The sequence below is a fragment of the Pectinophora gossypiella genome, chromosome 1 (genome assembly GCF_024362695.1).
Source record: "Pectinophora gossypiella chromosome 1, ilPecGoss1.1, whole genome shotgun sequence".
NCBI lineage: Eukaryota > Metazoa > Arthropoda > Insecta > Lepidoptera > Gelechiidae > Pectinophora > Pectinophora gossypiella.
The window spans coordinates 13814376-13826271 of record NC_065404.1 but is presented as its reverse complement, the minus strand read 5'-3'; positions in this window follow the sequence as shown (position 1 = coordinate 13826271).

Below are 11896 nucleotides of genomic sequence, written 5' to 3'. Positions count from 1 at the left end.
ACTGAGAGGCACAGGCCTCAGCAATCGACGTATATGTCTATATATATGCTTATGTGTTCATATACATCGATTGCATAGTTTATACTTATACCTACCTATGCATCTAGCGCATATTGGTCAATGTAAAATTTAGGTTAAATTTCTGCCTAAAATATTGTTCTATCGTGTGGGTTGTGAAGTGGATTACCAACTTCAGCAACCCTGGTGTCAGTGTTATTATTGACCCGCCAAAGGCTCCTGACATGACTCATGTAACGACTACATACTTACATCAGTAAGTAGTAACCGGGACGAATGGCTTAAAGTGCCTTCCGAAGCATGGATCATCTTACTTTTGGACAATCAGGTGATTAGCCTGTAATGTCCTAGCCAAATTAGGGATCACAAAGGCCTACAGTGCCCTACGAATACAATATAATAACGCATTCAGGCGGTTGTTGCGGCTGCCGCGTTTCTGCAGTGCATTGGCAATGTTTGCGCTAGCGGATGTCGACAGCTTTGAAGCTATTGTACGCAAGAAGTCAGCATCATTGATGCGCAGACTGCGCGACAGCGGCAACAGCGTCCTGAGGGCGGTAGCCGACAGTGGGGATTGTCCACTGATCGGCTGTATGATTAATAGAACCTTATCGACATTTTAGATAGTTTACTAACATAGTTCTTAAGTTTGTTACTTAATGGATCTAGTTGTTCGATAATAAAATATATTTTTTTTTTTTTTTTTTTTCTTAAAAAGTGATTTTTCCTAAAAAAATATGACAGGAAAGTATACTTTACTTAAAATAAAATTAGATGGTGAGTACTGGAATCAGCACCATTATGACTATGGTTTTGTAGTAGGTATTGGTTAGTTTGGCTCCTGTTTCTCCTCCTGAATGCGCACCTGTGTTCGTGCCAGGGTTCGTGCGAAATTCATTACCTGGATGCATGTTGGTTGTGGGAGAAAACCTCCGCAGATATGTAGAGCGGGTTAATTACAGTTTCTTTTAGCAATCAATAAACAGTTTTTATTATTCTGTTAATACAAAGAGGTATTATACTTTACATGCGTGATCTGGGGTAAAAAGACAATAAAGAGCGACCTACACCATAGTTATCGGGTACAGAATGGCAGGCATGGCAATAGAGGCGGCCAATCAGCTCGCGACAGAATACCGTCTATCTATCATCGCTTACAATATGGTGCTAGTTCCTAATAGTTCCTATACACACCATCTAATTTTATTTTAAGTTATATCTGTCATTTTCTTATCCGCCGAAAAGGAAAGGGACGAGTAATCCACAAGCATAACATTTGTAGAACACACGTTAATTTTAGGCAGATCTAAAACAGCCCTTCAAATATTTTACCTTGGCCAATAACCCGACAGAATTAAGTTGATAGCACACGTCTAACAGGTTGTATATCCACGTGATGACTATTTGATTTGCCAGCGTTATTCATTCATTCACTCGTTCATTTCAAAATTAACAGCTGTCAATCATCCGTCCCTTTCCTTTTCGGCGGATAAGAAAATGACAGGTATAACTTAAAATAAATTCAGAAGATGTTTGCAGGAATCGGAGCCATTATCGTCATTGTCATAAGCATACCTACTTAGAAAAATTGGTAAGTACAGAACTTTTTTTAGAGTTGAGTAAGGGCACTATCTCACTAGAACACCTAGCTATACCTATATATTATACGTTTTGTTGTTGTAATTGCGAATGACGTGTGTACTTGTAATGGGGCACATACACAAAAATTAACTTAAGACTTAAAGTTATAAAATTCAAATTTTATAACTTTACAATATGTATACTGTTGGTATAACACCGCCAGGATCTACACTTAATAAATATGTACCAAAAAATCAATTAAAACATTGAGAAACTTTCATTACGATAAAAAGGCAAAATAAACGATAAAATGGTACTACTTATAGACGGAAAGAAAAACGTACACACGACATAAGTATTCCTCTCTCTAGGTATCACCTATAAAAACTTAAACCTCTGAACCATGTAAGGCCGTATAGGTTAAATGAAGTATCAGGAAATTTTACTATTGCGCGAAAACGTACATCAAAGTTGCCGGCAAACTGATTGCGTATAATTTGCCGATAGCATAAAGCGATCATTATTGTTATGCCTTTTAATTAAAGAACCGTACGTTATAGGCCTATAGGGAAGGAATTACAGAGAAAGGTTGTAAATAGGCATTAACGCAAGTGGCTCTAGGTATGGGGTATATTTTACAATGTTCTTTTGTGGTTTTGGTATTATATTAAGGTTGGTATTAATAAACTAATCTCACCTGAGGCTGCCCTCAAGATCATGCTCATGTCCCTGTTTTTATGTAAGAACTGTCACGTTGGCATGATCAGTCATTGAGGGCAGTCTCGCAGCTGAGATTAGTTTATTAATACCACCCTTCCTTACGCGTTATGGTTCCTGTTGAAGTAAAAAACGGGGGTTTTCGATTCTGCTCCGAATCGGTCGTTGGAAAAACGTATTATAAGATCCTGACGACCCTATTACACTAGCCATTGAAGTGGCCAGTTCAACAAACAAATCAGGATCTCGAGGTCCGACCCTGCCCGCGTGGTCGATTATTTCCCTCATTCAGCACTTATCGCTATTGGCACATTAAGGTCGATTTATTCTTTCAAGTATCCTTTCAGGAAACGCCCTGAGCCATGGATCGCGCTCGTCAGGGCACCCTTTGGTATGATCTCTTATTTTTTTTCTTCAGAACAGAATTTGTAGCTTTTTTATTTTTGGTATCGCTAACCAAATATTGCCATGACGTGGGTTAGGTTACGTTAGTTTAGTAAGTAGCTTAGGTACTAACCTACGCTTATTTTGATTCGATCACTCTTCTTCTATCGTGTGGGTTGTGAGGTGGATTACTAACCCCATCAATCCTGGTGTCAGGATTATTATTGAGCCGCTACGATTTTATTTGTAAATCTATCACGTCCTGTATATAGCCAGCTTGGCTAAAAATATGCTCTTTTCTGGTATTATGTGTGAGATATCATCCATTAATTAAAAAAAATCTTTCTATGAACTTTCTATGGATGGGTGAATGTTATCCAACTATTTAATTCAAACTCTATCTATTCCATCGGATTCGCTACCGAGTTCCAATTATCAATTAATTAATACAATGTAAAATGATTTTATGACCACGTCAATTACTCCAATCAAATTACACCAACCTTGAAAGGTTTTAAAAACCGAACAAAAAGCCAACGAGTGATGCAATCATTTTCGTTAAGTCTTCACTAATTAAAAATAAACAGGAACACTGTATCGTTACTGTTTCCCACACAATGTCCATATGTTACCATTAGTGATAACGAGACATTTATAGCTCGATTCAACGAATACTAGAATCGATATATAGAGAAATCGATTAATTTCTATAAATGTTAATTCGGTCGTCAAACAGCCGACCAGATCGTTATACTAATCAATGTATAGCACCATAAAAATTTATGTTAGTATTATGTTGTAAATAATTTTACGATGAATTGGAGCCAGGTATGTTGAGCTAATGCCATTTAGGTTATTAGTTTTGGAGTTAATTGGAGACTATTATTGTTTATAAAATTGTATTGTCCTAATAGAGTTTTTGTTTTGATGGTACTCATATTGTTGACCAACTGTTTCGAATTAACTATGGCATAAAAAATATAATATATACAATTACTTACAAAATATTTTATCTGCCAGTACATTACACTGGAAAGAAATGGGAAACTTGCACTTTTTTAATTACGTAAAATCTACATCAAGTAAAATGATCCGTGTTTCGGAAGCTAAGGCACGTTAGGCCGTTGGTCCCGGTTACTACTTACTTACTGATGTAAGTGCGTAGTCGTTACATGAGTCATGTCAGGTGTCTACGGCGGCTCAATAATAACCCTGACACCAGGGTTGATGGGGTTGGTAATCCACCTCACAACCCACACGATAGAAGATCTACATCAACATGTCAATAAAGTTTGTATTAAGTACTTACCTTAATCTTAATAAGTCTATGACACTGTTTAAGCAATCTATCAACTTGCTTCAATGTGGCCTTAATCGACACTCTGAGGTGTTTGTTGTCCTGAGCTGATTAGCAACCTCTATATTGCTAGAGTAACCAGGTTGATTTGTGTGTAAGTAAACTTCATCGTTTTAGGCGCATTAGGGCTAATTCTCATTATGGCAACCGACTCGCAAATGGGAAATAAGAAGTAGTCCATTTGCAAGTCGGTTGCCATAATGAGAATCAGCCCTAAAGCGCCTAAAACCTTCTTCTATCGTGTGAGTTATGAGGTGGATATAACCTCATCAACTCAGGGTGTTATTATTGGGCCGACAAAGGCCCCTGACATGGCGCATGACTACTTACTTATATCGTAAGTAGTAACCGAGACCAACGGCTTAACGTGCCTTCTGAAGCATGTATCATCTTACTTTCGGACATTCGAGTGATCAGCCTGTAAGGTCCTAACCGAACTAGGGATCACAAAGAGATTTTTGTGATATGTCCCCAACGGGATTCGAACCCTCCACGACCACAACTAGTTAGTACTTAGACCACTTATAGCAGCTGCATTCGAAAGTCGATGTTGTAAAATATGATATTCGAATGGCCCGTACAAATCACCTACTACTAAAAATCTGTTAAAGCGGTTCTTATATACAGACACTTTAATGTCAAACGCGAGATCAATGTTCCATAAAATATCAATAAAATCCAAAACATCGCATAAAAAACATTTCATCATTCATAATCCACGAATGGGCCCACATTATGGTATCCAATAATCATCAGAATTTAAGGGGTGGCGCGATCAGATTCATAACTAGATAGAGATTGTATTAAGCAGATGGCTTCTTATTCTTCTTACCGTGTGGGTTGTGAGGTGGATTATCAACCCTGGTGTCAGGGTACTATTGAGCCGCCAAAGGCCGAAGCGCGAATTATCTTACTTTCGGACATTCGGGTGATCAGCCTGTAATGTCCTAACCAAACTAGGGATCACAAAGTAATTTTTGTGGTAACGTCCCCACCGGGATTCGAACCCGGGACCTCCGAATCGTGAGCCCAACGTTCAACCACTGGACTGCGGAGGTCGTTAATAGATGGCTTGATATGAAAGAAAACTTGTATAATTTTATCACACTGCTTATCAAGGTCGATTAACGATCTCGTCCTGTTAAAACTGCAGGTAAAGTTAATTGAGTGGAACCTACCACTACGTATTTATAGTAAGACACAACTTTTACTCTACTTCATCAGCGATTCAATCTACCTAGCGTGCAAGAGATGTGCAGGCAAAGCAATTTATCAATGAAATTGCATTTACGCTGCTACCAATTACCTACCTACTTACTTTTTGGCACACGTCTTTCCGCAACACGTAGGAAACTTTCTCATGCTTCGATTGCTTTAAACAAAATAGTAATAGCAATAACTTATTTGTTAATAGCTTTTATTAGAAGTCGTCAGGTTATATAATATAATAATAATGAAGGAAAATAGCGTCAAAGTGTGTAATGTTTTGAGGCGCGGCGAGGCGAGGCGCGAAGTCACACAGCGAACGTTCACCACAGGGCTCCAACCAAGTCTCGGGTATTATTTTATTTTATTGACCATATTTAAAACCCGTCCAGTTCTCATTTGGAATTACAAAAATGGAATTATTAAGTAAATTAGCGATTTGATGTCGACCGACAATCGGTTTTTAAAATGTATTCGACTATCAATCACATTACGGAAGACTTAAAAGATATTTTCGAAATATAATATACTTACTAAAATAGTTACTTATAAAAATAATATACAATTATGTTTATATCGTTTTGTAAAAATAGTAACATTATTATTTAAAATTAAGAAATAAGTAAGTAAATGTACTTCGAATCAATTAGAGTAACAACATTTAAAGGGATTTTTTTCCTGTTTTATAATTATATTTTTGAGCAGTAGTGTAGTATCATATCATACAAAAACAAGAAGAAAAGAGACGTGACTAGAAGAGAAGACGATAACTAAAATTCCTTAGACTCTTTTTGGCCAACCAAAAACAAAATCTCAAGCTCCAAAACATTTATTAAAACAACTCAATAGTATCACCCGCAGATAAATATAGAACAACGATCCGTACTTAATAACCGAACAGAATTGATTCGCCACCATGCTTATTACAAGCACGGCATAACCGGAGTAAGTATATTAAAATAATTTAAATGAAACGTCTCGATGCGTTCACAAACGTCTTTATACGCTTGCCGTAATTTACGATGGGCCATAAAATCCTGAATCTAAAGATCGTGGTATAAAACTTCGGCAGAAAGCGCCAGGCTGAGAATATGCTGCACTAAAATGTTTATAGTGCTGCTCTCCGGTCAATTGATCTCTGAATTATTTTATCGAAATCGAAATTTTGCAAGTTGGTTAACGATGAAATATTGCTTTGATACTTATTAGTGTATTTCTGAGACGCCATAATACTAACAAAACATGACCTGTCTAAACAGATGCTCGAACAACAGATTTCCACATTTCAATATTTTGCAACCTCTGTAACAAGCTCCCATGACATGTCGAGAGTTTTGAGTTAGGTATCCTATGGTAGCCTTGAAGATATTGCTGTAAGTCGCCAACTGTCATGTACTTAATTGTATTTTCTTTATGACAATTTTCTTTTTTCTTGGTACATTTGCTTAGTTTGTTTTCTATCTTAAATCTGTGATATCGAAGCGTGCGGTCAGTCCCATCACTAAATACCAGACAGTGCCCGACTAAGCTCATAAAATCTTACGATAAGCGCCATTATCATCACAAAGGAGGCGTGTAATTGTTTGTCAAATAAATACTAATAAAAAATTCATGTTTATTAAATATAATTTTGAAAACGAACGCGCCCTTCATACGTCTATACATAACTTTTGATTGTTGGAAAATGACCATTACTTTTGTCATAAATAATTATATTTTTTTAACAAAAAACCTGTCTAGAGACCGCCCGTAGTCTTTTAACTACTATAACCAATTAATTTCAAGTTTGAACCAGATTTTAACCATTAAAGTTAGAATAAGTATTGTGATTGTGAAAGTAATGTAATTTCGTCATAAAAATTTTTATGGCGACGTCAAAGGGCGATAGTTAGGTATATCAAAATACTAGTTTTTGAAATTTTGAAACAGTAAAATTAATTGTTTTGAACGTGTACTCCGACGACTCAAGATAAAGTCGCGGATATACTTACTTACTTAAGTTTTCGGGAGATGACCGCAGCCAATCAGCTCGCGACACCAAACACTTCAGGACCCCGATACCGACCCCGCCGGCGTGGTCGACGATTTCCCTCATTCAGCGCTTATCGCTATCGACCCACTAGGGTCGATTAATTCTTTCAAATATTTTTCCTCTCAGACGACGCCCTGAGCCGAGGTTCGCGCCCAACTGGGCACCCTCAGGCCTGTTGTCTTAAACGTTGTACCGGGTGAGAGCCTTCAGCGCTCCCCATTTGTCCGGCCAAGTAGTTAATGCCATCTGCGGCAAATCTACAATAAGTCACGTCAAAAAAAAAAAAAAAAAAAAAAGGGAGATGACCTTTTTTTGACATGACATATTGCAGATTTGGCGCAAATAGTTACGGGTGAGACCCTTGAGCGCTCCCCATTTGTCCCGCCAAGTAGTTAATGCCATCTGCGGCAAATCTATTATAAGTCACGTCAAAAAAAGGCGCAAATGGCATTAACTAATTGGCCGAACAAATGATAAGAAACCCGAATTCCAAAATATTTAAGTAAACCGACACAGTCAAGACTAAGGTGTTATGACGAAAGCTCGTTAGCAAATAAGCAACGGAGTACCATCTTGTGGTCAGGCAATTGCTTAATGCAAAAATACGCTTAGGTATTTAAAATAACTTCGACATCATAGAATGTAAAGTCATAGAATAAACAATAATACTACGGTAAAGTGAACCTACCGTATGTAACAATTAGTATATAGCGCGTCTTGAGAAGAACTTAGAAAGAAGCAATTCCTCTTTTTTTTGGCGTGACTTATTGTAGATTTGCCGCAGATGGCATTAACTACTTGGTCGGACAAATAGGGGGGGAGCGCTGAAGGCTCTCACCCGGTACAACGTTTAAGACAACAGGCCTGAGGGTGCCCAGTTGGGCGCGAACCTCGGGAAGCAATTCCGATTTTGATGAGGAAAATGATTTTTATTAGTTTACGTCAGTTGAATACAAAGACATTGTTGTACGGGATTGGCCTAACCTAATAAGGTGGCATTTCGTTATCTTATGCCAGTTCAATAACCTAGACCTCAAGTGGCAAACGATTAACGAAAAGCGTCAGGTTTTTTTTTGACGTGACTTATTGTAGATTTTCCGCAAATGGCATTAACTAAATCGTCAGTGTAATCGAATAAAATGGACGGAGATGTCAAAGTCAAAGTATTTATTGGACACCATATATAAGTTGTTGGGTTGATCGACTTGCTGCTCGTTGAGGTATTGTTTACTACACGTGCGCGAATTATAAATTGGGATTTTTCAGTGAAAAACGGTTTATTTGTTGTGACTGTTTACTGTTTTGTTCTGTGTCTGTTGTGCTTAAATACAGGTAAGTGGTGTTACTAATTCTAACTATTGTGGATGGATCCTGAGGAGCCCCCAGATGGGGGCGGCGGTGAGGTTACCTCACTCGATATTGACATGCACTTATCTGACCGAGATATTATCGCTCCTCATTCCATTGAGCCTATAAAAACGGCAAAGGCTGTTAAACGAAGCTCTGAACCAATCTCTAATTCTCAACCTAAGCGAGATAACTCCATCCCTCCCACAGCCTCCGTTCAACACACATATACCCTCCCAGAATTCTGTGACACTAAATTAAAGTACAGTGACTCTGATAAAGGACCATTCATAGTCCATGTCTCCCGGGTGGAGCCAGACCCTGCGGCAGGCCTAACTATCAGACTTCTCAAATTTGCCCAAGTTATTTATAAACATAAAGTTCCTGGAGTCTTGAGAGAAGGTATAAAATCTGCTGGTCGCAACCGAGTGGTGGTCGAGTTTCAAAACGCCGAATATGCCAACTTGTTTATTGATAGCCCTCTGCTTCATGACAATAAATATACAGCGTCTATTCCCACTTTCCACATTACTCGCATGGGTATTGTGAAGAACATCCCAGTTGAATGGTCGATGGAAGAGTTCTTGTCGTCTGTAGAGTGCTCTACTACTCAGTGCCGTGCTATTAAAGCTAGGAGGCTTAATCGGAAATCTGTTGCTGACGGTAAAACGGAGTGGATTCCCACGCAAACAGTGGTAGTTACGTTCCTGGGGCAAGTCTTGCCAGAAAAAGTGTTCTGTTGCTACACCTCACTCCCTGTTGGTCTATACACTTTGCCCACAATCCAATGCAACCAATGCTGTCAATTTGGACACATCAAAATCAAATGTAGGTCGAAACCGAAGTGTTTTAAGTGCACCCAGCCACACACTGGTGAATCTTGTTCTGTTCCCGAAAATCAAGCCACATGCGTTCTTTGTTTGGGCCCCCACTGGGCTACTCATCCCAGTTGCCCGGAACATAGTAGACAAAAATCTATAAAGATTGTTATGTCGGAAGAAAATATTCCCTATTCAGAGGCTTCTCTCCGTTTCCGCCGACCCCGCCCCATGTACTCTGACATATCTCGTCCTTCTCCATTTCACTCATCTGTTACGTCCACTCCCCCTCGTCCGCCTATGAGCCCCTTAACTCCTCCTCCTACTTCTCATCGTAAGACCATCTTCATCAACCGACGCTCTCCTGCTCCCCTTGATAAGGGATATGATAAATCTCTTCATGAAGATATTGTTCACACTCCGAAATCTGCTCAATGTAACGGCTGTGCGCTCAATAATAACACTCAATCAGATGAGTTGAGTGCGAAATTAGCTAATCTCATTGACCTTATTCTTTCACTGATAAACATAATAACTCAGCATAATATTGCCATACCGAACAACGTCTCAGAAAAACTAATCCAGATTTCCGCTGTCAATAACATCCAAAATGGCGACAGTTCTACTCCACTGCAAGAGTATACGACATAAAAAATCTGATATCATATCTCTTATTAATTCCCACTCCCCACTTGTCTTGGCCATTTCGGAGACATGGTTACGCCCGGAGTCTCGTTTTCGGGTTCCTGGATTTTCGTGTCTCCGTGATGATCATGATCGTGGTTATGATGGCTGTGCTCTCCTTATAAAACAATCTATTATTTATTCTCTAATTTCTCTTCCTCCTCACTCTCCTACTTATAATATAGTTGCTGTCAGAGCCTTAGAAATTACTTTTGTATCTATTTATATTCCATATCCTTCTTCTTCTATCATCTATGAACTGGATTCTATTCTTTCAACACTCCCTCCCCCCTTAGTTGTGGTGGGAGACTTCAACTGTCACCACACTATGTGGGGTTCTCTAAATTGCGCCTATCCTTCCTCTTCACTTATAGACTTAATTGATACCCAAAACCTCTGTCTGCTAAATGATTGCACTCCAACTAGGAGAACATCCCCTACTCAGAACCCTAGCTGCGTCGATCTCTCCCTAACTTCTCCTAGTTTAGCCTCTCAGAGCACATGGCGAGTTCTTTCCTTGTCCCACGGCAGCGATCATTTTCCAATTCTTATCTCCTTTTCCCGCCCTATTCCTGCAAACCCTATGCCAGTCCCTCCCCTCCTGAAGTATCGTCTCTCAAGGGCAAAATGGGAAGAATACAGATGTTTTGTCACAGAGAAAACTAATTCATTTCCTTCGGCTACAGCGGAGAATTTTATACATCTTTATAATGAGTTTATTAGTGTACTAATATCTTCGGCTAACCAACACATTCCGATCAAAAAAACACCGAAGGACTTAATTCCCTCCCCTCCCTGGTGGGATTCTGATTGCACAGAGGCCATTCGTAGAAGAGACGAGGAGGAGCAAGTGTTCTTGGATTGCCCGTCCATGGATAATTTTATTAATTTCCAAAAGGCTAATGCCAAATCCAAAAAAGAACTTTCAAAAAAGAAAAAGAATGGTTGGTCCCGTTTTTGTGAGAACTTGTCTCCCCGTACAGTCATGAGCAATATAATGTACCCACTTTAGGACTCTGTCGCACTAACATATTTGACGTTTAGTGAGACTTACAGTTCAATTTGTCAAAAAAGTTAATGCGACATGGTACCAAAGTGTATACATATTAATGCTCGTGACTGTACACCAATTTCTATAATTTGGAAAAGTTTTAATAGATTTCGTGGTTCATTCTCTTGTAATAATTGTCCTTCCTCTAATGATTCTAGAATTTGGCTAGACGACTTTTTGGATAAATTAGCTCCTCCATTTGTTCCATCTGAAAGTTGTTTTCCATCATCTGCTCCTGCTTCTCCCTCTTATGACCCTTTGGATGAACCTTTTTCCTTTGACGAAATTTCTTCCATTCTTGATGGTGTTAAAGACTCTTCTCCTGGTATTGATGGCATACCCTACTCTTTTATTAAAAAGCTATCAGATTCTTCCAAATTAATTCTCTTAAGCATTATTAACAAAATTTACGAAACAGGTACTGTGCCTGACTCCTGGAAACACCAAATTATTATTCCAATTTTGAAGCCCGGCAAAGACCCAGAAGACCCTACTTCGTATAGGCCAATAGCCCTTTCTTCTGTCCTGGCAAAAATAATGGAACACCTTATTAAAAACAGACTAGAGTGGACTTTGGAAAATAGAGGCATCTTGTCTAAAACTCAATTCGGCTTCCGTAAAGGAATGGGCACGATGGATAGCTTGGGTGTCTTTACAACCGAAATTCGTTTGGCTTTTTCAAGGGGTGAACATTTCGTTGG